This window comes from Rattus norvegicus, chromosome 7 (assembly GCF_021556685.1).
Source record: "Rattus norvegicus strain SHRSP/BbbUtx chromosome 7, alternate assembly SHRSP_T2T, whole genome shotgun sequence".
Classification (NCBI taxonomy): Eukaryota; Metazoa; Chordata; class Mammalia; order Rodentia; family Muridae; genus Rattus; species Rattus norvegicus.
In genome coordinates this window covers 57,865,963-57,892,559 of record NC_141540.1, presented here as the reverse complement: position 1 = coordinate 57,892,559, position 26,597 = coordinate 57,865,963, and the positions used below count along the sequence as shown (strand labels likewise).

Genomic DNA, 26,597 nt, shown 5'->3' with positions numbered 1-26,597 from the left:
AAGCAAATCCTCAGTTGAGGCTACTTCTTCTTAGGTGTATCAACCTGACACCCATGATCAACCACCACAGACACCCATGCCAGTTTTGACTTCCTCACATATGTGTGCATGTGAGTCAACACATATTTATTCATACAACCCATACTAACAAGTACAATGCCTCCCACACATGCAAACACACACACACACACACACACACACACACACACACACACACACACATGCTCGTACTGCACATTACACACATGCTGAAAGAAAGAAGGAAGGAAAGGAGGGAAAGAATGGAAAAGGAATAAATAAAGAAAGAAAGAAAATCAGCTCTTCTCCCTGACCACTAGCTGAACAAATATGGAAAAAATAAAAGGAACTGGAGAGATTTAAGAAAGATTTGAGAATTTGATACATGAACTGGCATATGTAGACCCAGGTTAGCTCCAGAGCTTCACATGCATAGATTTGATCAATTTTGAATCTCAGATTGGTTACTAAATGGTCATGAGGATATCAGACCCTGTTTCAAATGCCAGCATCTTGGACACTGAACTGGTTCTACAATGATTATGCAGGAAAGAGAGAATGAAATTATGCTCAAACTAACTAGGTCAACTGACTTAACTCACTATTAAGGTTCTTCACAGGACCACAGTCCACAGTCTTAACATGAAATGGTAAGCTTAGCAAACAATCAATAATCAACCCATATAGGAAGAAGATTACTTATAAGTTTAGGAAATTCATAGATCATTAAATAAACATGGAAATACCTATTATGAAAAATATCCAACAGAAGACAAGATATCTATTATAAAGAAAGAATGGGCCTTTTTATCTTATTTATCTGTTTATATATTTTGGTTTCTGCTTTTGTGGGCATAGAAGACACAAGGGAAAACACACTGAAATTTTCATAAAAGGAAAGTGAAATGCTCTGAATGTTCACAGGCTGAGCTCAGTAGAAGAATAAACAAAATAGGAAACAGTGAACTTCAAGATAATATAAGGACATCATTCAGAACAAAAGGTGAAGAGAAATGGATGAGAACATGAACAGAAACTCAAGATCTCAGAAAAGAGCAAAATGTCTAAGAATTGTACACTGTGTCTTCAGATAGCACAGAAGAGAGAAAATATATTTGCAAATAATAAATAAAAATGTTCCCAATCTTCTAAAACATACAAACTTGTCAGTTCAACATGCTTGGTGAAACCAAAAAAATTCTAAGTTAAAGAAAAAAAAAACGGTTTTAATTAAATTCAAATTTCTTTAAATAGTCTTAGTTTTCAGTTTTTATTTTTAATCTAGCAAACAAATATTTATTTAAAAGCATGTATAGGAGGCTGTAAGAGTATCATAATGGGTAACAGAGATCCACAAGGCATACAAATGTTCATGCTAGCATGACATAGCCAGTAGTGGGTAGAAGCTGAAACTAAATATGCAACACAATAAGAATGCTCCAAGTCAAATGTATAGATGAGAAGCCAGGTAAATGCAAAACATAGGTCTTACAATGGCTAATCAATAATACTAGATTTGCTTTCCACAATTTAATATATTTGCTTTATATTAACATTTACAGGGAAGCTAGATTTTTTTGAATTTTGTTTTACAATTTTCTTAAATTTTTTTATTAGATATTTTCTTTACTTACATTTCAAATGTTATTCCCCTTCCTGGTATCCTGTCCATAAGCCTCCATCCTCTCCACACTCCACCCCCATATGGGTATTCCCCTCCCCATACATCCCCCTTACTGTCCCCCATATTCCCCTGAACTGGGGGTTCAACCTTGCAGGACCAAGGGCTTGCCCTGTCACTGGTGCCCCAACAAGGCTATTCTCTGCTACATATGCAGTTGGAGCCCTGGGTCAGTCCATGTATAGTCTTTCGGTGGTAGTTTCATCCATGGAAGCTCTGGTTGATTGGCATTGTTGTTCTTATGGGGTTGTAAGCTCTTTCAACTCTTTCAATCCTTCCTCATGAGCCATTGGTGTTTTGTTCAGGAAATTTTCGCCAGTGCCCATGTATTCAAGACTCTTCCCCACCTTTTCTTCTATTAGTTTGAGTGTATCTGGTTTGATGTGGAGGTCCTTGATCTGCTGGGATTTAAGCATTGCATATGGTGATAAGAATGGATCAATTTGCATTCTTCTACATGCTGACCTCCAGTTGAACCAGCATCATTTGTTGAAAATGCTATCTTTCTTCCATTGGATGGTTTTAGCTCCTTTGTCAAAGATCAAGTGACCATAGGTGTGCGGGTTCATTTCTGGGTCTTCAATTCTGTTCCACTGATCTACCTACCTGTCTCTGTACCTATATCATACAGTTTTTTATGACTACTGCTCTGTAATACTGCTTGAAGTCAGAGATGGTGATTCCCCCAGAAGTTCTTTTATTGTTGAGTATAGTTTTCACTATCCTGGGTTTTTTGTTATTCCAAATGAATTTGCAAATTGCTCTTTCTATTTCTATAAAGAGTTGAGTAGGAATTTTGATGGGGATTGCATTGAATCTGTAGATTGCTTTTGGCAAAACGACCATCTTTACTTTATTAATCCTGACAGTCCATGAGCATGGAAGATCTTTCCATGTTCTGAGATCTTCCTCAGAGACTTGAAGTTCTTGTCATATAGATCGTTCACTTGCTTGGTTAAAGTCACACCAAGATATTCTATATTATTTGGGACTATTGTGAAGTCTCAGCCTGTTTATTCTTTGAGTAGAGGAAGGCTACTAATTTGTTTGAATTAATTTTATACCCCGACACTTTGCTGAAGTTGTTTATCAGGTTAAGTAGTTCTCTGGTGGAACTTTTGGGGTCAATACACTGTCATATCATCTGCAAATAGTGATATTTTGATTTCTTCTCTGCCAATTTGTTTCCCTTTGACCTCCTTTCACTGTCTGATTGCTCTGGCTAGGATTTCGAGTACTATATTGAATAAGGAGGGAGAGAGTGGGCAGCCTTGTCTTTTCCCTGATTTTAGTGGGATTGCTTCAAGTTTCTCTCCATTTAGTTTGATGTTAGCTACTGGTTTGCTGTATATTACTTTTGCTATGTTTAGATGTGGGCCTTGAATTCCTGACCTTTCCAGGATTTTTATCATGAAGGGCTGTCGAATTTTGTCATATGCTTTCTCAGCATCTAATGAAATGACCATGTGGTTCTTATCTTTGAGTATGTTTATATAGTAGATTACAGTGATGGATTTTCATATATTAAACCATCTCTGTATTCCTGGAATGAAGCCTACTTGATCATGATGGATGATCATTTGGCTGTGTTCTTGGATTCAGTTTGCAAATATTTTATTGAGTATTTTTGAGTCAATATTCATAACAGAAATTGGTCTGAAGTTCTGTTTATTTGTTGGGTCCTTTTCTGGTTTTGGTATAAGAGTAATTGTGGCTTCATAGGAGGAATTTGGTAATCTTCCATCTGTTTTAATTCTGTGAAATAGTTTGAATGGTATTGGTATAAGGTCTTCTATGAAGGGCTGATAGAATTCTGCACTGAACCCATCTAGTCCTGGGCTCTTTTTGGTTGGGAGAGTTTTCATAACTCCTTCTATTTCTTTAGGACTTATGGGGGGTTGTTTAGATGCCTTATTTGTTCCTGATTTAACTTTGGTACCTGGTATCTGTCTAGAAAATTATCCATCTCCTCCAGATTTTCCAGTTTTGTTGAATGTAGACTTTTGTAGTAGAATCTGTTGATTTTTTTGATTTCTTCAGATTCTGTAGTTATGTCTCCCTTTTCCTTTCTGATTTTGTTAATTTGGATACACTCTCTGTGACTTCTGGTTAGTCTGGCTAAGGATTTATCTGTCTTGATTTTCTCAAAGAACCAGAGTCTGGTTTTGTTGATTCTTTTGTATACTCCTTTTCATTTCTACTTGGTTGATTTCAGCCCTGTGTTTGATTATTTCCTGCCTTCAATGCCTATTGTGTTTATTTATTTCTTTTTGTTCTAGAGCTTTTAGGTATGCTGTCAAGCTGCTGACATATGCGCTCTCCTGTTTCTTTTTGCAGGCACTCAGAGCTATGAGTTTTTCTCTTAGAACAGCTTTCATTGTGTCCCATAAGTTTGGGAATGTTGTATCTTCATTTTCATTAAATTCTAAGAAGGCTTTAATTTCTTTTTTTATTTCTTCTTTGACCACGTTGTCATTGAGTAAAGCATTGTTCAACTTCTATGTATATGTGGACTTTCTCTCATTATTTTGTTATTGAAGACCAGTCTTAGTGCATGGTGATCTGATAGGATGCATGGGATTATTTCTATCTTCCTATAACTGTTGAGGCCTGTTTTGCAAACGATTATATGGTCAATTTTGGAGAAGATTCCATGAGGTGCAGAGAAGAAGTTATATCCTTTTGTTTTAGGATGAAATGTTCTATAAATATCTGTTAAATCCATTTGGTTCATAACTTCTGTTAGTTTCTCTATGTCTCTGTTTAATTTCTGTTTCCATGATCTGTCCATTGATGAAAGTGGGGTATTGAAATCTCCTACTATTATGGTGTGAGGTGCAATGTGAGCTTTGAGCTTCAGTAAGGTTTCTTTTATGAATGTAGGTACCCTTGCATTTGGAGAATAGATATTTAGGATTAAGAGTTCATCTTGGTGAATTTTTCCTTTGATGAATATGAAGTGTCCTTCCTCATATTTTTTAATGACTTTTGATTGAAAGTCAATTTTATTTGATATTAGAATGGCAACTCCAGGTTGTTTCTTTAGGCCATTTGCTTGGAAAGTTGTTTTCCAGCCATTTACTCTGAGGTAGTGTCTGTTTTTGTCTCTGAGGTGTGTCTCCTGCATGCAGCAAAATGCTGGTTCCTCTTTACATATCCAGTCTGTTAGTCTATATCTTTTTATTGGGGACTTGAGTCCATCGATGTTGAGAGATATTAAAGAATAATGATCGTTGCTTCCTGTTATTTTCATTGTTAGAGGTGGAATTATGTTTGTTTGTCTCTCTTGGTTTCATTGCAAAGAAATTATATTCTTGCTTTCTGTATGGTGTGGTTTCTCTCCTTGTGTTGGAGTTTTCCATCTATTATCATTTGTAGGGTTGGATTTATAGAAAGATATTGTATAAATTTGGTTTTGTCATGGACTATCTTGGTTTCTCCATCTATGTTAATTGAGAGTTTTGCTGAATACAGTAACCTGGGCTGGCATTTGTGTTCTCTTTTGGTTTGTATGACATCTGTCCAGGATCTTCTGGTTTTAATAGTCTCTGGTGAGGAGTCTGGTGTAATTCTTATAGGTCTGCCTTTATATGTCACTTGACCTTTTTCCCTTACTCCTTTCAATGTTCTTTCTTTGTTTTGTGCATTTGGTGTTTTAACTTATGTGACAGGAGAAATTTCTCCTCTGCTCCAATCTATTTGGAGTTCTGTAGGCTTCTTATATGTTTATGGACATCTCTTTTTTTAGATTGGGGAAATTTTCTTCTATAATTTTGTTGAATAAATTTACTGGCCCTTTACGTTGGGAGTCTTCACTTTCTTCTATATCAATTATCTTTAGGTTTGATCTTCTCATTGTGTCCTGGATTTCCTGTATATTTTGGGTTAGGAGCTTTTTGCATTTTACATTATCTTTTATTGTGGTGTCGATGTTTTCTATGATATCTTCTGCCCCTGATATTCTCTCTAGTATCTCTTGTATTCTGTTAGTGATGCTTGATCTTTGGTTTCTTGTCTCTTCCTTAGGTTTTCCTTATCTAGGCTTGTCTCCTTTTGTGCTTTTTTTATTGTTTCTATTTCCATTTTCAATTCCTTCACCTGTTTGGTTGTGTTTTCCTGTAATTCTTTCAGGGATTTTTGTGTTTCATCTCTAAGGGCTTCTACTTGTTTACTTGTGTTTTCCTGCATTTCTTTAAGGGAGTTCTTTATGTCTTTTTTAAAATCCTCCATCATTATCAAGAAATGTGATTTTAAATCTAAATCTTGCTTTTCCGGTGTGTTTTGATGTCCAGTATTTTCTTTGGTGGGAGAACTGGGCTCTGATGATGCCAAGTAGTCTTGGTTTCTGTTGCTTAGGTTCCTGCACTTGGCTCTAGCCATTGGGTTGTCTCTGGTGTTTGCTTGTCTTGCTGTTTCTGAGCGTGACTTGACCCTGCTGTAGCCCTCTGTGTCAGCACTCCTGTAGAACTCTTTTCCTGTTTTCTTTCAGCCTTTCCTGAGAACAGGTGCTCTGCTCTCAGCTGTGGCAGCACTTCTGGAGACTGTCCTCTAGCTCTAGGCGTGGGCAGGAATCAAAGGGTCCTGCCCCTGATTGCTAGTTTAGGTCCTTGCACCCAGTGGGCACAGTTGGCACTATGCGATTCCCTCTTGGGTCTGGACTGTGGGGGGAGGGTATTGTCCTCTGACTTTCAGGAATATCTACACTTCTGAAGGTCTAGATTTCTCCTACACAGGATTTGCGTGCAGGGAGCTGTTTGGCAGGTTCAGTTAGGTCCTGGGCACAGACGGGTACCTGCATATGTCTGTTCCTATATCCCTGTGTTCAGAGGCACTGTGCAGTGTTCCCTTGGACCAGAGATGTGGGCCGGGGTATGCAGAGGTGGCAGTCTGTCCTGCAGTCTCAGGATGTCTGCACTCCTGGGTGGTCAGCTCAAAAAATATGGAATGCTTCATGAATTTTTGTGTCATGGGGACATGATAATCTCTGTATTATTCCAATTTTAATATATGTGCTGCTGAAGCGAGCACACTAGATAATTTTTTTTGTTTTTTTTTTTGGTTTTTTTTGTTTTATTTTTTTTGTTTTTTTCTTTTCTTTTTTTTTCTTTTATTGGATATTTTTTTTGTTCCCCTTCCCATCCTCCCCCCATTGCCGCCCTCCCCACAACAATCACGTTCAGTCTTAGCAGGACCCAGGGCTTCCCCTTACACGGATGATCTTATTAGGATATTCAATGCTACCTATGAGGTCAGAGCCCAGGGTCAGTCCATGTACAGTCTTTAGGTAGTGGCTTAGTCCCTGGAAGCTCTGGTTGCTTGGCACTGTTGTTCATGTGGGGTGTCGAGGCCTTCAAGCTCTTCCAGTTCTTTCTCTGATTCCTTCAACGGGAGTCCTGTTCTCAGTTCAGTGGTTTGCTGCTGGCATTTGCCTCTGTATTTGTTGTATTCTTGCTGTGTCTCTCAGGAGAGATCTACATCTGTCTCCTCTCTGCCTACACTTCTTTGCTTCATCCATCTTGTCTAATTGGGTGGCTGTATATGCATGGGCCACATGTGGGGAAGGCTCTGAATGGGTGTTCCTTCTGTCTCTGTTTTAATCTTTGCCTCTCTATTCCATGCCAAGGGTATTCTTGTTCCCCTTTTAAAGAAGGAGTGAAGCATTCACATTTTGATCATCCGTCTTGAGTTTCATGTGTTCTAGGCATCTAGGGTAATTCAAGCATTTGGGCTAATAGCCACTTATCAATGAGTGCATACCATGTGTGTTTTTCTGTGATTGGGTTAGCTCACTCAGGATGATATTTTCCAGTTCCAACCATTTGCCTACGAATTTCATAAAGTCATTGTTTCTGATAGCTGAGTAATATTCCATTGTGTAGATGTACCACATTTTCTGTATCCATTCCTCTGTTGAAGGGCATCTGGGTTCTCTCCAGCTTCTGACTATTATAAATAAGGCTGCTATGAACATAGTGGAGCACGTATCTTTTTTACCTGTTAGGGCATCTTGAGGGTATATGCCCAAGAGAGGTATAGCTGGATCCTCAGGTAGTTCAATGTCCAATTTTCTGAGGAACCTCCAGACTGATTTCCAAAATGGTCTTACCAATCTGCAATCCCACCAACAATGGAGGAGTGTTCCTTTTTCTCCACATCCTCGCCAACATTTGTTGTCACCTGAGTTTTTGATCTTAGCCATTCTCACTGGTGTGAGGTGAAATCTCAGGGTTGTTTTGATTTACATTTCCCTTATGACTAAAGATGTTGAACATTTCTTTAGGTGTTTCTCAGCCATTCGGCATTCCTCAGCTGTGAATTCTTTGTTTAGCTCTGAACCCCATTTTTAATAGGGTTATTTGTCTCCCTGCGGTCTAACTTCTTGAGTTCTTTGTATATTTTGGATATAAGGCCTCTATCTGTTGTAGGATTGGTAAAGATCTTTTCCCAATCTGTTGGTTGCCGTTTTGTCCTAACCACAGTGTCCTTTGCCTTACAGAAGCTTTGCAGTTTTATGAGATCCCATTTGTCGATTCTTGATCTTAGAGCATAAGCCATTGGTGTTTTGTTCAGGAAATTTTCTCCAGTGCCCATGTGTTCGAGATGCTGCCCTAGTTTTTCTTCTATTAGTTTGAGTGTATCTGGTTTGATGTGGAGGTCCTTGATCCACTTGGACTTTAGCTTTGTACAGGGTGATAAGCATGGATCGATCTGCATTCTTCTACATGTTGACCTCCAGTTGAACCAGCACCATTTGCTGAAAATGCTATGTTTTTTCCATTGGATGGTTTTGGCTCCTTCGTCAAAAATCAAGTACCCATAGGTGTGTGGGTTCATTTCCTAGTCTTCAATTCTGTTCCATTAGTCTATCTGTCTGTCTCTGTACCAATACCATGCAGTTTTTATCACTATTGCTATGTAATACTGCTTGAGTTCAGAGATAGTGATTCCCCCTGAAGTCCTTTTATTGTTGAGGATAGTTTTAGCTATCCTGGGTTTTTTGTTATTCCAGATGAATTTGCAAATTGTTCTGTTTAGCTCTTTAAAGAAATGGATTGGTATTTTGATGGGGATTGCATTGAATCTGTAGATTGCTTTTGGTAAATTGGCCATTTTTACTATATTAATCCTGCCAATCCATGAGCATGGGAGATCTTTCCATCTTCTGAGGTCTTCTTCAATTTCTTTCTTCAGTGTCTTGAAGTTCTTATTATACAGATCTTTTACTTGCTTGGTTAAAGTCACACCGAGATACTTTATATTACTTGGGTCTATTATGAAGGGTGTTGTTTCCCTAATTTCTTTCTCGGCTTGTTTCTCTTTTTTGTAGAGGAAGGCTACTGATTTATTTGAGTTAATTTTATACCCAGCCACTCTGCTGAAGTTGTCTATCAGCTTTAGTAGTTCTCTGGTGGAACTTTTGGGATCACTTAAATATACTATCATATCATCTGCAAAAAGCGTTATTTTGACTTCTTCTTTTCTGATCTGTATCCCCTTGACCTCCTTTTGTTGTCTGATTGCTCTGGCTAGAACTTCAAAAACTATATTGAATAAGTAGGGAGAGAGTGGGCAGCCTTGTCTAGTCCCTGATTTTAGTGGGATTGCTTCAAGTTTCTCTCCATTTAGTTTAATGTTAGCAACTGGTTTGCTGTATATGGCTTTTACTATGTTTAGGTATGGGCCCTGAATTCCTATTCTTTCCAGGACTTTTATCATGAAGGGGTGTTGAATTTTGTCAAATGCTTTCTCAGCATCTAATGAAATGATCATGTGGTTTTGTTCTTTCAGTTTGTTTATATAATGAATCACGTTGATGGTTTTCCGTATATTAAACCATCCCTGCATGCCTGGGATGAAGCCTACTTGATCATGGTGGATGATTGTTTTGATGTGCTCTTGAATTCGGTTTGCCAGAATTTTATTGAGTACTTTTGCGTCGATATTCATAAGGGAAATTGGTCTGAAGTTCTCTTTCTTTGTTGTGTCTTTGTGTGGTTTAGGTATAAGAGTAATTGTGGCTTCAAAGAAGGAATTCGGTAGTGCTCCATCTGTTTCAATTTTGTGGAATAGTTTGGATAGTATTGGTATGAGGTCTTCTATGAAGGTCTGATAGAATTCTGCACTAAACCCGTCTGGACCTGGGCTCTTTTTGGAGGGAGACCTTTTTTTTTTACCGTTTTCTTTTTTATCGTTTTTTTTTTTATTAACTTGAGTATTTCTTATATACATTTCGAGTGTTATTCCCTTTCCCGGTTTCCGGGCAAACATCCCCCTCCCCCCTCCCCTTCCTTATGGGTGTTCCCCTCCCAACCCTCCCCCCATTGCCGCCCTCCCCCCAACAGTCTAGTTCACTGGGGTTTCAGTCTTAGCAGGACCCAGGGCTTCCCCTTCCACTGGTGCTCTTACTAGGATATTCATTGCTAGTAGGTAAATTTTTTAATGTGTCATGAGAGCCACACTCTCTGTGTCCTCTCGTTAGTCTGGCTAAGGGTTTATCTTTCTTGTTGATTTTCTCAAAGAACCAACTTTTGGTTCTGTTGATTCTTTCTATGGTCCTTTTTGTTTCTAATTGGTTGATTTCACCTCTGAGTTTGATTATTTCCTGCCCTCTACTCCTCCTGGGTGTATTTGCTTCTTTTTGTTCTAGAGCTTTTAGGTGTGCTATTAAGCTGGTGACATATGCTCTTTCCTGTTTCTTTCTGCAGGCACTCAGAGCTCTGAGTTTTCCTCTTAGCAGAGCTTTCATTGTGTCCCATAAGTTTGGGTATGTTGTACCTTCATTTTCATTAAATTCTAAAAAGTCTTTAATTTCTTTCTTTATTTCTTCCTTGACCAGGTTATCATTGAGTAGAGCATTGTTCAATGTCCACGTATATGTGGGCATTCTTCCCTTATTGTTATTGAAGACCAGTTTTAGGCCGTGGTGGTCCGATAGCATGCATGGGATTATTTCTATCTTTCTGTACCTGTTGAGGCCCGGTTTTTGACCAAGTATATGGTCAGTTTTGGAGAAAGTGCCATGAGGAGCTGAGAAGAAGGTATATCCTTTTGCTTTAGGATAGAATGTTCTATAAATATCTGTTAAGTCCATTTGGCTCCTGACTTCTCTTAGTCTGTCTACGTCTCTGTTTAATTTCTGTTTCCATGATCTGTCCATTGATGAGAGTGGGGTGTTGAAATCTCCTACTATTATTGTGTGAGGTGCAATGTGTGTTTTGAGCTTTAGTAAGGTTTCTTTTACATATGTAGGTGCCCTTGTATTTGGGGCATAGATATTTAGGATTGAGAGTTCATCTTGGTGGATTTTTCCTTTGATGAATATGAAGTGTCCTTCTTTATCTTTTTTGATGACTTTTAGTTGAAAATTGATTTTATTTCATATTAGAATGTCTACTCCAGCTTGCTTCTTCTGACCATTTGCTTGGAAAGTTGTTTTCCAGCCTTTCACTCTGAGGTAGTGTCTGTCTTTGTCTCTGAGGTGTGTTTCCTTTAGGCAGCAGAATGCAGGGTCCTTGTTGCGTATCCAGTTTGTTAATCTATGTCTTTTTATTGGAGAGTTGAGACCATTGATGTTGAGAGATATTAAGGAATAGTGATTATTGCTTCCTGTTATATCCATATTTGGATATGAGGTTATGTTTTTGTGCTTTTCTTCTCTTTGTTTTGTTGACAAGACGATTAGTTTCTTGCTTCTTCTAGGGTATAACTTGCCTCCTTATGTTGGGCTTTACCATTTATTATCCTTTGTAGTGCTGGATTTGTAGAAAGATATTGTGTAAATTTGGTTTTGTCATGGAATATCTTGGTTTCTCCATCTATGTTAATTGAGAGTTTTGCAGGATACAGTAACCTGGGCTGGCAGTTGTGTTCTCTTAGGGTCTGTATGACCTCTGTCCAGGATCTTCTGGCTTTCATAGTTTCTGGTGAAAAGTCTGGTGTGATTCTGATAGGTCTCCCTTTATATGTTACTTGACCTTTTTCCCTTACTGCTTTTAATATTCTTTCTTTATTTTGTGCGTTTGGTGTTTTGACTATTACGTGACAGGAGGAGTTTCTTTTCTGGTCCAATCTATTTGGAGTTCTGTAGCCTTCTTGTATGCTTATGGGTATCTCTTTCTTTAGGTTAGGGAAGTTTTCTTCTATGATTTTGTTGAAGATATTTACTGGTCCTTTGAGTTGGGAGTCTTCACTCTCTTCTATACCTATTATCCTTAGGTTTGATCTCCTCATTGAGTCCTGGATTTCCTGTATGTTTTGGACCAGTAGCTTTTTCCGCTTTACATTATCTTTGACAGCTGAGTCAATGATTTCTATGGAATTTTTTGCTCTAGAGATTCTCTCTTCTATCTCTTGTATTCTGTTGGTGAAGCTTGTATCTACAGCTCCTTGTCTCTTTTTGGTTTTCTATATCAAGGGTTATTTCCATGTGTTCTTTCTTGATTGCTTCTATTTCCATTTTTAATTCCTTCAACTGTTTGATTGTGTTTTCCTGGAATTCTTTCAGGGATTTTTGTGATTCCTCTCTGTAGGTTTCTACTTGTTTATTAATGTTTTCCTGTGCTTCTCTAAGGAAGTTCTTCATGTCTTTCTTGAAGTCCTCCAGCATCATGATCAAATATGATTTTGAAACTAGATCTTGCTTTTCTGGTGTGGTTGGATATTCAGTGTTTGCTTTGGTGGGAGAATTGGGCTCCGATGATGCCATGTAGTCTTGGTTTCTGTTGCTTGGGTTCCTGCGCTTGCCTCTCGCCATCAGATTATCTCTAGTGTTACTTTGTTCTTCTATCTGACAGTGGCTAGACTGTCCTATAAGCCTGTGTGACAGGAGTGTTGTAGACCTGTTTTCCTGTTTTCTTTCAGCCAGTTATGGGAACAGAGTGTTTTGCTTTCGGGTGTGTAGTTTTTCCTATCTACCGGTCTTCATCTGTTCCTGTGGGCCTGTGTCCTGAGTTCACTAGGCAGGTCGCTTGGAGTAGGAAGGTTTGTCTTACCTGTGGTCCTGAGGCTCAAGTTTGCTCGTGGGGTGTTGCTTACGAGCTCTCTACGGCAGCAGCAATCAGGAAGATCTGCGCTGCCCTTTCTGGGAACTTCCGTGCACCAGGGTTCCAGATGGCATTTGGTGTTTTCCTCTGGAGTCAGAGATGTGGGTAGTGTGCAGTCTCTTCTGGTTTCCCAGGCGTGTCTGCCTCTCTGAAGGTTTAGCTCTCCCTCCCACGGGATTTGGGTGCAGAGAACTGTTTATCCAGTTTGTCCCTTCAGGTTCCGTCGGTGTCTCAGACGCAGCGGGAACGTATTTCTTTACTGATGTCACACTAGATAATTTTAAATATAGAACTGTATACTTCTATAAAATAGTTGCTTTCAAAGATAAATATCACACACAGGATATAAATGCCATATGTGGAGTTGGGGATTTAGCTCAGTGGTAGAGCACTTGCCTATGAAGCGCAAGGCCCTGGGTTCGGTCCCCAGCTCCGAAAAAAAGAACTAAAAAAAAAAATGCCATATGTATTCCACATATATAGGAAACTCAAAAGATTAAAGTTAGATTCTCTTGCACACCATGAAAATACTATGCTTTTGAGTTATGCCCTCACCCCATAGTAAATAGATTTACCCCTGAGTACCAACATTAATACTGCAAAACTTTTCTAAACAACCCACTGGTTATAGCTACAAGACTGAGGCTGTGCAAAATGTAATAATTTGTTTCACTGATACATGCAGTTTTCAGATTTTAAAAATGAAAATCCTTGAAAGTAGGAAGATATAAAAGGTGGGTGGTGTGTGTTTATGCAGGAGAGTGTGCAAAGTGCTTAGTGTTCAATTTCATGCAAACTTAAATTTCAAATTTCTCAAAAAGGCTTCTAAAATATTTAGGTAAACCCTGGTAGAAATATCTAGTATATGTTCTATGGGAAAGCACCTTAATGAAAGAAGATAAATGCTCTCTAAATGACATGAAAAAGAATGCGTCCACCAAATCTACAAGTGCATATGTACAAGTGCATTTGCTAAATGTGTACACCTTTATTGGATAAAATTCTATCTGAACTGAATTCTGTCTTGAGCATGTCTGTCAATTTCCTTATAAAATTCAGCTTTACTGAAAAACCTGCAGAACTCTATCAGCCTGTAGCCATTGGCCTCATCCTCTTTGTTAGTTGATCGTGTTGTCCATCCTCCATTACTCACCAGTGATGGCTGCCAATCTGGCTTTTCATCTGCCAGAATGCATCAGTCAGTTTTAATCACTGTCTCTTTCCTTGACATTCTCACCCTGGGCTCCCAACTTATTTTTTGCTTATCCATGGTCAAAGGAAGTTGAGCCCACCCTCACCCTGCTGTTAATTCCTATTGCACTGAGTCCTGTGTCTATTGTGATGTTCCCTAGTGAAGCCTGCTGTGATGGATTTAATGAGCATCACTTGAGAGGCCAAAGCTCTTAAGTTCAGACTCCATTTTAGAGAACCTGACCTAAGGTTGAACTCAGGTAAACTAACAGGTTGATACCTAGCATTAGTTTCCAAGTTGTCACCCAAGAAAACCCGAGCCTAGTTTAACCTCTAGGCTAATCCCCATCAAGACCAGCATCTCCAGGTTATTAATCCAACAAACCTACATCCCTAAGTTACAAGCCTCCCCTCCCCCGGTCTAATGACCACTAATGCACAAGTGAGCAAAAGTTATGATATGTCTTCCAAAACCAGCCATGTTAAAGGCAACCAATTATGTTAAAGGCAACAGTAACTTTCCAATTAGATGCTTATACACTTACACACACACACACACACACACACACACACACACACACACACACACACTTGCTGCTTACTATAAAGCCTTGCCTCAAAAGACATTCAGGGCTCGCTCCCCCCTTTCCCCAACCAAAACTATCCTGTGTGACCTGACAGCAGTGCTTTGTGGGGGAACCCAAGCTAGTTCGAATAAAATAAAGACCTAGCTGTGAGTTGCACCAGATTGGTTCCTGTTTTGTTTGAGGGGAGGAGTACTAACATTTCCCTGCCACTAAACACTGAATCATGCTCTCCAAGCAATATTGTAAATTGATCATTATTACAAACCATTCTGTTATATGAGCAATTATGGATTGTTTTGTCTGAATATATACACATTGAGAGAATCTGACTCAAGAGAATTATCAATAATCTGAGGCTTTAAAAAAAGATTTATGAAACAACTTTAACATCTGTTCATAAAGAACAGTTTACTCATGTTTGCAGGAAGAGCAGAAGGTCTCTCTCTCTCTCTCTCTCTCTCTCTCTCTCTCAACCTACTTTTAATAAGGGTTCAACCTCTCCTCTAGCCCACCATCCAGCAGAGGTAGTGAGAAAGGTTGTTAGGATAGAGGGAAAGTGGCCCTGTTCAGCAATAGTTGTTGTGGGGAAGTTCGATCTTCTAGAGCAGCAGTTCAGTCCTGTAGCAAACACCAAATATGACTCAGCAGCTGCATACCAGTCCTCTAGGCAGGCAGACACCACAAATGAACCAGCAGCTACAGTCGAATCCTTTCAGTAGGCAGGCACCAAACAGCTGTAGTTCAATTCTGAATCAACCACCAAGCTTGCCAACCAGCCCGAGGCAAAGCCTTGGAAGCAGTAAGCTGCCACAGGAACCTCACAAGCAGTTCTTGGGCAAGTTCCTCTAAATGGCAGAGTTATCACTAGTTGAGCTCAGCAATGCTGTGTAAGGCAAACCAATGCATGTGTTGCCTTTAGTGAAGAATAGTGAGGCAGATCAATGCTCAGTGCTCATTTCCCGCTGGCTATGGGGTCATATTGATACTCATCAATACTACATCAATGGACCTTTCACTTGCTTGCTGTAGCCAAACATCCCTTCACCTGTGTGCCCCAGTAAAATATCATTTGATTTATCTACATTTCCAAAGAACTAGACGTGTCCACTTTGGAAATTCTTCATCACTAGCCTTTAGTTCAAATTTTATTTCTGAAAAAAAGTCTCACTTGGACATTCTAAGGAGAATCTTCCAACTAACACAACCTCACACTTGAACGAACACACACACACACACACACACACACACACCCCTACCCCACCCCCCCAACATAGACATATACTCATCTTTACACACACACCTGTAAACACACACACACACAGAGAGAGAGAGAGAGAGAGAGATCTTTAAGACTAATATACTCCAGAATATTAATATATCAAATCAAGTGAGTTTCTCAAAATGTGAGTCAAAAAAATTCAAGGAAACTATCAAAATCATCTTTACTGTAATTCCCAATTCTGCATGAGGAATACTAAGATATCATTTGCCTATTGAATTCTCATTGCTTCAAAACTCTGTGAAGTTTGAAATCTCACAATACCGCTTCAGGTTGACTGTTACAGCAAACTTTGAGTTATAAGACTTTTTTGAATTAAAAATGGTTATTTTACATATTGACAATATGTTATGAACACACCTTAAACCACTAATATAAATGTAATTCCAAGTTTTTACACATGTAACATTTAGACGTTGCATATAACATATATGTATTCATATGTATTAACTAAATATTACTCAGGTGTATTTAGGCATGTATAGATATCTTATAGTCATAAACACTAGAAGTTCTATCTCTAAAGTATATGCATATTATAAACTTTAAATGAATTAGCAGCACATTCCTCTTGAGTTATACTGTCCCAGCTGTCATTTGAAACAATAAAACAAACTGAATGGCATTTAGCCTGGCTAGAAGGCAATAGTACAGCAACCATCTGTAACTTCCTGCTTCATCTCTATCCTGGGGTCTCCCTGTTCTGTTTTAAACATAAACATCTTCCTGGAAGCTTTCAACTATTATATCCACATTTTAAAAAGTTCATTCATTAAACTTTCTCAGATTTTATCAGGAGCCAACTGGGAGAGGTTGAGGCTAGCAGGTGGCCGTCCCAGAGGTGGCCCACTTTTTTGCATGGACTAAGATAGGTGAGCTCTGAGAGACAAGGTCCCTAAAAGAATTCATCTCAGGATTGCTTCTTGCAGCTGATATGCGCTTTTTAAATCACTGTCACATAGCCTAACAATTAATCGGCATTAGCCCACACTATTGGACAGATTTCCCACAGATCAACATCAAGATGAACTTTCATGAATTAATGTTGTTTAGATGAATTAATGATTTATACAGTTACTGATTTGATTCAAATAACCTTAGGAAGAAAGATTTAAGAGATGGTTTTAGTGGTTACAAGAAAGATGTAATAAAGTTAAAATCAATATAGAATATGGCTCTTAATAGTAAATAAAGTCTGCAAAATTTAAAAAATACATTAAGCTTTCATAATTACACTACAAAGAGAAATAGGGTTGGGATAAATTTATACTCAAGAAAGAACATTTAGGTTCAAAAATGAAGCCACAGGTGTGCACTATGGTAAAGCAAGGTGATGTAAAAACTGTTCCTTTGAACTCATGAGTTTACAAAATGAAACACTGCTTTGAACTTAATATCAATATTCTTTTGAAATTCTCATTTTGTATACCATTTTATCTACAGAGTAATTTTCTAGGAAATTTTGTCTATAAAAAGGTAAGAGAAAGGAAATAAAGCTGATGGTTTGGATTGGGTGGGTAGGGGAACTCAGTGCTATTTATATGTCCATCCATCCATCCATCCAAATGTAGTTATGTAGTCATTTTCCACTTCACCCATGTGCATGTGCCTGTGTGAGTGACATCTTTCCTTTTCTTTCTCTCTGGTTCAGAGTTAACCAGCCAAGCTAGTGAAGGATCTCTGGCTGCCTAGCCAGAGAAGGGAGTGTTAGCAATAAATCCTTACTTAAGCCCCACTTATAAACAACAGGTGTTAAATTTTCTGAAACTACTGGCTTCTGGCCCGGGAATAACAAAGAATCAAGGAGAGTTAATATTATTTATACTAAGCAACCTTTACTTTCCCAAGACCAAGTCTTACACCCTCCAATGATCCAGCCTTCTTGGCTGACTTCAAGAGAGTAAGCAGTGCTTAAAGCATAGCTCTGGGCAAGATTTATGCTCTCAGAAACTTCCCATCTGTCCTACAAATCAGTATAGCAATATATATATATATATATATAATGATATATATATAATGATATATATAATGATATATATATTGATATATATATGAGAGAGGGAGGGAGGGAGGGGGAGAGAGAGAGAGAGAGATGAGAGAAGCAGCCGAGAGAACATAGAGGTGAATGTTAAGATTCCTCTCTGCACATTTCATTTATTGGTTGCTATGAATAGTCTTAAGGGACGGATATGTACAGGGCTTTGTGTGTCTAAATGAGCAACTATATATTAAATCAATTGAATCAGAGGTTGTTGTGTTGTGTGTTCTTTCATGTGGCAATTTATGTTCAAGAGAGTATGTGGTGGCTGAAGATATGTGTATGTCTGGCATGGTGGCGACCTGCCTTGGGAACTAGACAGGTAGAGAGAATCTTCCCAGGCTCAGAGAGTAGCCACTAGCACTGTGATATGGAATAGAGCAAAGTGGGTGAGACACTTTGCTGACTACCAGATACCTTGGGGCACTATGGTGCCGGACCTAGTGCAAGATAAAAGACAACATTTCTTTATAATTTTACAGCAGCATATATAAAACATGTGAAGACTCACCATCAAATTGTACAAAACTACAAACACTGCAATGCTCAGGTAATAAACATCTTTATTGCACTTGGAGGGATTTTTCTTCAAGGAAAAGAAAGTGTTTATATATTCGAAGATGATATTGGTAGATATTTGGTTTGGTACAACATAAGCTCCATGTAAACAAACGGCATATTTGTGGCTGTAGATAACCTGGAAGAACAAGTCTCAGGGGTTGCCATTACCTTTGATATTATGGGATGAGGATAAAATTACAATTGGAAAAGTAGAAGTTGCTACCATTTGTGAGATTTCCTTCTAATGAAGATCAAAAATTCCCCTTGCTGAATCACCTGAGCATATGTAGGAGTGTTTTCTATTAGAGAAGATGGGATGAATGCTGTACATTCTATTACATTTGTTTCCCCCACCGATGTTCATATCCAATATATAAATTATCAACTCCAATGATCTCAGATGACTGAGATATTGAACTTGATTAAATTATCGTTTCTACCACTAAGAATAGTCGCTGATGAAATCATTTAATCAAAAACACCCTTTAAATCTAAATTGCCTAAATTATCAGAATAATTAAGCACACTTGAGAATGTAATCTACATTAAGCTTAAACGAAAACTCACTTCTGTGCATATTCATGTATTTTCTGTTTCCTTTCAGAAAAAAAATTAAAGCCAAACTAGTAATTTTTAATCAAGGCGTGAGAACAACTCAGCGTGTGATTGTTTTTGCATGGGAATATTATTTAAATCAGGTATAAAATTATAAAACGAACCTATTGAGTTATTAGTATGCTATTATATATTAAAGCAGTGTCAGGATTCAGACTCCTGGCTAGTGGGAAAACATATGAAGTCACATAACAGATATAAAGAAAGAGAATTTAGTAACCTCAATGTCTAGCTAGGAAAACCACAGGAAATGAATGGAGGAACACTTGAACCATGATTTAATGTAACATGAGTGTCTCTTATCACTTATACATACAACTCTTAACAGCCCACTCTAATAAGAAAGGTTAACTGAAATGGCTTCATTCTCTCAAACAGATAACACGTAGGATGAAAAAATGGAAGACCTTGGAAAAATGTTGCAGTTATTAGCAAGAAAAGAAAGAAGATACAACTATTTGTCCTTCTCCTTTCCAAAATAGAAACTAAAGAGGCACAAGAATTCATATTACAGTCCATTCAGATTCTAAGCAGAAGATGGTTCTTTGTGAGTCTCATGGCAATAAAAACACCACCACCACCGACAACAACCAAAGACAAAACGAAACCCTGAATTACTTAGGAGATATTAAAGAGAAGTATAAAGAGATTAAGAAAGCCATCATGGTAAAGTGCATCATGCATGTGTATGGAATGTTGATGAAATCTATTATTTTTCACAGCTACTAGATGCTAATGAAAAATGAAGACAACAGCAGCACCAAGCTGCGATTATTCCAGAGAAAGAGAAGTGTGGACAAAACACTAAGAAGGCAGTAAACGCTATGCAGAGGAGAGGTAGATACTCTACACAAATAAAACAGAAGACGGCAGAGTGGAAATGCTTATGTTAGACAAAAGTGGAAATTAGATTTAAAAACTGCAAAAAATAACATCACAAATGAGAAAATGTTTCAATTTAAGGGAATAGAAAAGGCTACCAGGTAAGCCTAGTGTCGAAAGAAATGAATGGATAATATGAATGGTAGGACAAATTACTGAAATAGACATTCTTTTCTTTTCTTTTCTTTCTTTCCTTTTTTTCCCTCTTGTCTTCTTAATTTTTTTCTTGTTTTTACACTCCAGATTTTATTCCCTTCCTGGTCCACTCCCCCCTGCCCTTGACAGTTCCACATCTCGTAATTCCTCCCCACCCCCATGTCTCCACAAGAATGTCCCACCCCACCCACCTCCTCAGACTTCCACGTCTCCCATACCTACTTCCTCCTCACCCTGCTTCTATGAGGATGCTCCCACTCCCACCCAACTACTCCAACCTCAACACCCTGGCACGACCCTATATTGGGGAAATGAGCCTTCACAGTTCCAAGGGCTTTTCCTGCTATTGATGCTAGACAATGTCATCCTCCACTACATATGTGGCTATAGTCATGGGTCCCTTCATGTGTACTCACTGATTTGTGGTTTAGTCCCTGGGAGCTCTTGGAGGGTCTGGTTGGTAGATATTGTTGTTCTTCCTACGGGATCCATCTCATGTGCAGCCATCAAACCCAGTCGCTATTGCCGACTCCAAGAAGTGTGTGCTGACAGGAGCCTGATATGGCTGTCTCCTGAGAGTCTTTGCCAGAACCTTACTGATACAGATGAGGATGCTTCCAGCTAACCGTTGGACTGAACAGTGGGACCCCAATGGAGGAGTTAGAGAAGACTCAGAGTTGTTTGGATTTGCATTTCTCTGATCACTAAGAGCTTTGTACATTTCTTTAGGTGCTTCAAGGCCATTCGAGATTCCTCTGTTTTGAATTCTTGGTTTAGTTCTATATCCCATTTTTTTGGATTGTGTTGTTTGTTTATTTGGTGAGTTCTTTATATATTTTTGATGTTTGCCTTCTATCGGATGTGGGATTACTGAAGATTTTTCCCCCAATCTGTATGTTGCCAATTTGTCTTATTGACTATGTCCTTTGCCTTACAGAAGCTTTCCAGTTTCATGAGGTCCCATTATCAATTCTTGATCTTAGAGCATGAGCTATTAGAGTTCTGTTTAGAAAATTTCCCCCTGTGCCAATGAGTTCAAGGCTCTTTCCCACTTTCTCTTCTATTAGATGCAGTGTATCTGGTTTTATGTTGAGGTTCTTGATCCACTTGGATTTGAGCTTTGCACATGTTAACAAATATGGATCTATTTTCATTTTTCTACATACAGACATCCAGTTAGACCAGCACTATTTATTGAAGATACTTTCTTTTTTGATTGTACATTTTTGGCTTCTTTGTCAAAGATCAAGTGTGCATAGGTGTGTGGTCTTATTTCTGGGTCTTCAATTCTATTCCATTAATTAACATGTCTGTCTCTGTATCAATACTATGCAGTTTTTATCACTATTGCTCTGTAGTAGAGCTTGAGGTCAGGGATGGTGATTCCCCCAGTTGTTCTTTTATTGTTAAAAATTGTTTTCACTAAACATTCTTCAAACCACCAAAAAAAAAAATCGATAAAATGCTAGCTGTTTCTGAGAGGATAAAATGGCCAAGCCACTTGTTTAGACAATTGAAACCCAACATCATACATGGTATAAAAATTGCAGCATACGTAGGCCACAGCTGTAGTTCCTCATGTATGCCTGTACCAACAAAACTAAGTCTAGATAGCTTAGAAAGGCAAGAAATTGATTTGGATTGTATTTACAATGACTGCAATCTCCAAAGAAAATGGCACTGTCATCCTGAGGCGCATGTCAGAACATTAGCGAAAGTGTAGAAAGGAAGCCACTGAGTGCGAAAAGAGGGGTGCCTCAGGAAGCAAGGTGAAATAGCCAAGTGTACCTCCATCACAGCAACCCCTTCTTATAAGAGATAATGAAACGCCAAGAGATGGAGTCTTTCTTTGGAACAGAGTGAATTTATCCATGAACTCATTACTTCCATCCAGCCCCATCCCTTAAGGTTCTCACAACCTCCAAGGTCACCAGCACAAAACCCTTCATGGGATATTTCATAACCATGGGATATTTCCATAACCAGTTAACAGTACTGCTAAAAGAACACATTGTTTAAGTACTGACAGTAAATGCCTAGATACCTTGTTTTCTCGACATTTTACTATGAGGTGAAGGGTGGTGCAGAACTCACTATGGGCCAAAGCTCGCTTTGAACTTACATTCTGCCTTCCAGGTCCTAGGATTATAGATGTGTCCCAACACACCCAGCCCATGGTAACTTTTTCTTATTGAAAATAAGGAGGAAACTAGTGAGTCTATGAAGTATCTTGAATGAAATGCTGTCAATCTGAAAAATGTTAAATGAACATAAAACTATGGACAAATAAAGAGGGAGAATGAACACTGCTGTGGTTGTGTCTAGTTTAAAATATATGATAGAAAGCCAAAGAAGATAACATTACAGAAGTCAGTAAAAAGTGAACTAGCATTTGCTGCTCTCACAGATGACCCAAATGCAGTTCCCAGCATCCACATTCAACAGTTCACTACAGCTGTATGCAATTTCAGCTGCAGGGAATCTGACATCTTCTTCAGCCAAACATGGGCATCTGCACACACTGAAGCCTGGCATTTATTAACATAAACATATAAATACATATAAATGGAAATAAAATATTACAAATTTGGCAAAGTTCATGCAAAAAGAATTCAAGTGTAGAAAGGGGGAGTAGTTGGCGTAAAACACAAAGTTTCACCCCAAACCAGGAAGCTATTTGCATTTGATAGGTGCTGAGAAATGGAAAAATCAGTTTTCTCTAGTAAGAAACACTGGATATATCAACCACACTATAGGCCAGTCTCATCCCAGGAGTAGTTTACAAAAAACAAATGGGACTTTACAGTTGTTTTTTGTTTCGTTTTAATTCCATGCATTTTGGAGCATTCTCTCTTATTTTTGAGAGAGAGAGAGAGAGAGAGAGAGAGAGAGAGAGAGAGAGAGCATGAAGCTGAATGAATGGCAGGGTTTTTAGTGTAGTGCAGGGGAGAGCAACAAGCAGCTTTAGAACTCATGGAATATGGCCGACTCCTTAGCACGTCCATGATAAGTGAGCCTTAACCAGGCATGACTTCGAGTATTATGTGTCCTGAGGACCTCATGCTGCTGTAGAGTTCTTCTCTGTTTGTTGCTTTCACATCCCTCTTACTCTAAAAATTGTATGAAAACTCTAAGGGGCTTCTAGCCCCTCACTGGGCAATATCACAGGCACTAACAATAATAGTGCTTGATCTTTCTCAAGCATTGCTGCTGGAGCAGATTAATGATTCAATCACCACCCGAGGAAAGAACTTATGAATGTAGATTGTGAACAGTGACCACCAGCCTTACAAAGCATTTGGGAAAATAAATTGATAGTGAAGCTAGGTTAAGATGCTTTTGCTATTGGGTCTGATATAGAAAAGTCTTAGGGAGCAATTTGAGCATCAGAATGGCACAGTAGTTAAATTAGGGGATTTTTTGAGGTCAGGGAACAAGAACAATGGCAGTCTAACTAGCACTACATGACATGACCTTTTTTTGTGATTGTATATTTATTCCAACTTCAAGAACACTTAGAACTACAAAGACAAAGAAAGCAGGTGAAGAAGAATGCTGAATCTTTTGGTCTATACAAGAAATTTAGAACAAATGCTAGAGAGACATAAGGGGTAAATATTTCTTTTCTTAGACATCATTGTTTCTATACTTGATGGCTTGATACTCAGTATGCATAGTTCCTATCTATTCGTGCAATAAGAGTAGGGTGTGGGTTGGACCTATAGGTAGTCATTTGCTTTTTATGCCATGGAGTTTTCAGTTAGCATTTCAGCCTGTTGGTGTGGGTGGACAGTGGATAACATATGTTCTTCCGTGATTACTTCAAGATGACATTAGGAATTTATCATGGGAGCCCAAGAAGGCTCACAGGCTAGTCAAAGGTTGGGCAGTGGGGCATTTTTTATCAGAAGCATCTGATTAGTCGATCCAGCTGAAAGACAGGGAATAATGACATCAGCTGAACCAGTTTACACCAGCTTTCAGCAAGTCAGAGCTCAGCACCCTCAGTCCATAGGTTATCCCTGGAGGGAGTCTGGTTGACATGACATGACACTGAGGCCTGACTGGCAATTTGGATGATGATTGACTACTTGTGCCCATTTTTGCCCTCAGTTTCCTGATATGATTTAGAAAAGATGCTGATAAGTAGATGTGCATTGTAAGCATGAGTTAAGAGGGATGTGAAGGCAACAAACAGAACAGAACTCCACAACAACATGAGGTCCTCAGGACATATAATTTTTGAGGCCCTGCCTGTCCAAGGCTCACCCATCGTGGCTGTGCTAAGGAGTGGACCATATTTCATGAGTTCTAAAGTCATTTGTCTTTTTTTCTCTATCTTTATTAAACTTGGGTATTTCTTATTTATATTTCGATTGTTATTCCCTTTCTCGGTTTCCGGGCAAACATCCCCCTAACCCCTCCCCCTCCCCTTCTGTATGGGTGTTCCCCTCCCCATCCTCCACACATTACCACCCTCCTCCCAACAATCACATTCACTAGGGGTTCAGTCTTAGCAGGACCAAGGGCTTCCCCTTCCACTGGTGATCTTACTAGGATATTCATTGCTACCTATGAGGTCAGAGTCCAGGGTCAGTCCATGTATTGTCTTTAGGTAGTGGCTTAGTCCCTGGAAGCTCTGGTTGCTTGGCATTGTTGTTCATATGGGGTCTCGAGCCCCTTCAAGCTCTTCCAGTCCTTTCTCTGATTCCTTCAACGGGGGTCCTGTTCTCAGTTCCGTGGTTTGCTGCTGGCATTCACCTATGTATTTGCTGTATTCTGGCTGTGTCTCTCAGGAGAGATCTACATCCTGTTCCTGTCAGCCTGCACTTCTTTGCTTCATCCATTTGTCATCCCCTGTGCATTGCACTGAATACACTGACATCCATCCAGCTTCATGTTTTTAAAGTGTGTATGGGTTTCACAAAATTTGATCTATCGTAAAGTATAAAACATTATTATGGGAGAATACCGAGTAATAGATGCAAGAACTCTTTGGTGGATCATAAAATAATATGGTTTAGTACAGGGTCTGGCTGATCATTCATTTTTAATTATCTTGAATAAAAGTAATATAAGGAACATGTCTTGAACTAGAAAGAGAAACAATCTTCACAGACTGATTTAGCATCCAAGTCTTGGCATAAAGTAAAGATATCCAGAGTCAGGGGTGGTGGTGATGGTGAGGGGGTACAGCCAAGAAGGAAATGATGATAAACATGGAAGGACTAGATAGATTCATCCATGATCCCTCAAAAAATTGAATTTAATTTGATTGAGCAAACAACTCATTCTCAATTTCAACTGTGAAATTTTCTTATATTATTGATTAGATCAATTAAAATAACTCAAATACTTTGCCTTGCAAGTTGTTCCAAGGCTTGACCTGAAAAGAGAAATCCTTGTTTTGTTAGCTATAATTGTTGTATAAAATACAAAGCTACTTACATATAACAGAGTATTAGAATATAAAAGAAAGATTTATATTTATATTCAATATTTGCATTAGAAATTATTAGAATTATTTTAAAAGCTAATGTCCTAATTTAAAACAGCACAGGTCTGTTTTCGAAGACAATTGAGCCCCTCTCCACTATCAAGGACAGAGGTTTTTTTTTATTAACTTGAGTATTTCTTATTTACATTTCGAGTGTTATTCCCTTTCCCGGTTTCCCGGCAAACATCCCCCCTAGTCCCTCCCCCTCCCCTTCTATATGGGTGTTCCCCTCCCCATCCTCCCCCAATTGCCGAACTCCCCACAACAATCTAGTTCACTGGGGGTTCAGTCTTAGCAGGACTCAGGGCTTCCCCCTTCCACTGGTGCTCTTACTAGGATATTCATTGCTTCCTATGAGGTCGGAGTCCAGGGTCAATCCATGTATAGTCTTTAGGTAGTGGCTTAGTCCCTGGAAGCTCTGGTTGCTTGGCATCGTTGTTCATAAGGGGTCTCGATCGCCTTAGAGCTCTAAGGACAGAGATTTTGTGTCGCTCATGTTACTGTTTAAAGAACAAGGCAGTAAGTACAGAGGAAAGGTCAGAAGGCAACTGTAATTGGAAAGCAACAAGCCAATTAACTAAAAGGTCCTTTAATTGATTTCTATTTAAAAACTCACTGAATTAGCCAGTAGTTCTCATTTTATCTTACAAGACCCAGATGGACTCTCACGGCAGTTGCAAGTCTAGTGTTTTAGTGCCCTGCCTACTGTGTCCTACAGAGTCTGCTGATGAGAAATCTACTGTGTGCTTAGTGCTTAATGTGAAATCTATGCCTCTCCTCTTTATTGCTTAATTTACTTTTGTAAGCACATAATACAGTTGTGTAAATAGATGAAGTGAAATAGCCAGTAGTCATACAAGACTTTTCTTTTTTTTCTTTTCTTTCTTTCTCTCTTTCTTTCTTTCTTTCTTTCTTTCTTTCTTAACAATTTTGATTTTGATCATTCAGAAATGCTTGCCAAACATTCACTGAAATAATGAACCTGGACCAAATACAAGGGTGAGATTCAAAAATCAGGATAAACCCACTTTTCAGAAGGAGGAAAATCAG

General features: G+C 38.8%; 1 pseudogene; it reads right to left on the bottom strand.

Moving 5' to 3' along the window:
• Window positions 1-6,632: 6,632 nt before the first annotated feature.
• On the bottom strand, window positions 6,633-6,727 carry LOC120093919 (U6 spliceosomal RNA; annotated as a pseudogene).
• Window positions 6,728-26,597: the final 19,870 nt, after the last annotated feature.